General features: G+C 30.0%; 1 protein-coding gene across 1 annotated transcript in view; it reads left to right on the forward strand.

The window, feature by feature from the left end:
- Sfmbt (Scm-related gene containing four mbt domains) overlaps window positions 1-877 on the forward strand; it is a 33,673-nt gene that overhangs the window by 24,823 nt on the left and 7,973 nt on the right. The window lies entirely within an intron of this gene.

Genomic DNA, 877 nt, shown 5'->3' on the forward strand with positions numbered 1-877 from the left:
AAGGAATGATTTAATAAAATAGAATGTTCCGCAAGTTTAGAGGCAGAATGATTGTGAGAGGAAATGGAATATTTGTGTTGTTTTATACGGTCTTTTAGGAGATTTTTGGTTTCGCCTATGTAAGCAGAATTACAATTAAGGGTGGAGCAAGGGATGCGGTATACAATATTATAATTTTATTGTTCAAGTTTAGCTTCACTTTTCGAATTCATAAATGAGGGTAATATGTATTTTATACATAATCTCTAAATTTTCTAGAGACTAGTTATTGTTTAAATAAAATAACTTTCATCCAATTTTAGTCTCAAAACAATTTATATTTCTTTATAAGTCTAACGTATTGGCCATCCTCAAGGACAATCCTTAATACAAATTTAGAACGACATTGTTTTAAAAAACTTTATGCCCAGGTCAATAATTTCAGTCCGAAATTACCCAATTCTGTCAATTTACACTATTATACGTTATCACAACAATCATTGTTTTGAGATTTTTGTGATGATTGTTTTAGACCTAAATTGGATAAAATTTATTTTATTTAAATGGTAATATGTATTTTTAAAATTTGTTTTTTCTATTGAAATTCTGTTTATTTTCTAAAATATTTTCATGTAGCCAGATGGTACAATTGGTTTCAGAATTTGATTCAGAAAGGCACTCAAAAGATTATTAGAAATAATAAATGAAATTTAAACAAGAGTTACAGTTTTTACAGCTGACATCCCAACCCATCCTAACACTATTCTCACCACGTATGCCGATGACACATGCCTATTGTCAGTGAATAATGATCCTTCCATTGTATCCCAATCCCACATCACCACCCTCGAAGAATGGTGCCAAAACTGGAGGATTAAAATAAATTCCAATAAATCCC

This window comes from Halyomorpha halys, unplaced genomic scaffold (genome assembly GCF_000696795.3).
Source record: "Halyomorpha halys isolate HHAL.00 unplaced genomic scaffold, Hhal_1.1 Scaffold13.1, whole genome shotgun sequence".
Taxonomy (NCBI): domain Eukaryota; kingdom Metazoa; phylum Arthropoda; class Insecta; order Hemiptera; family Pentatomidae; genus Halyomorpha; species Halyomorpha halys.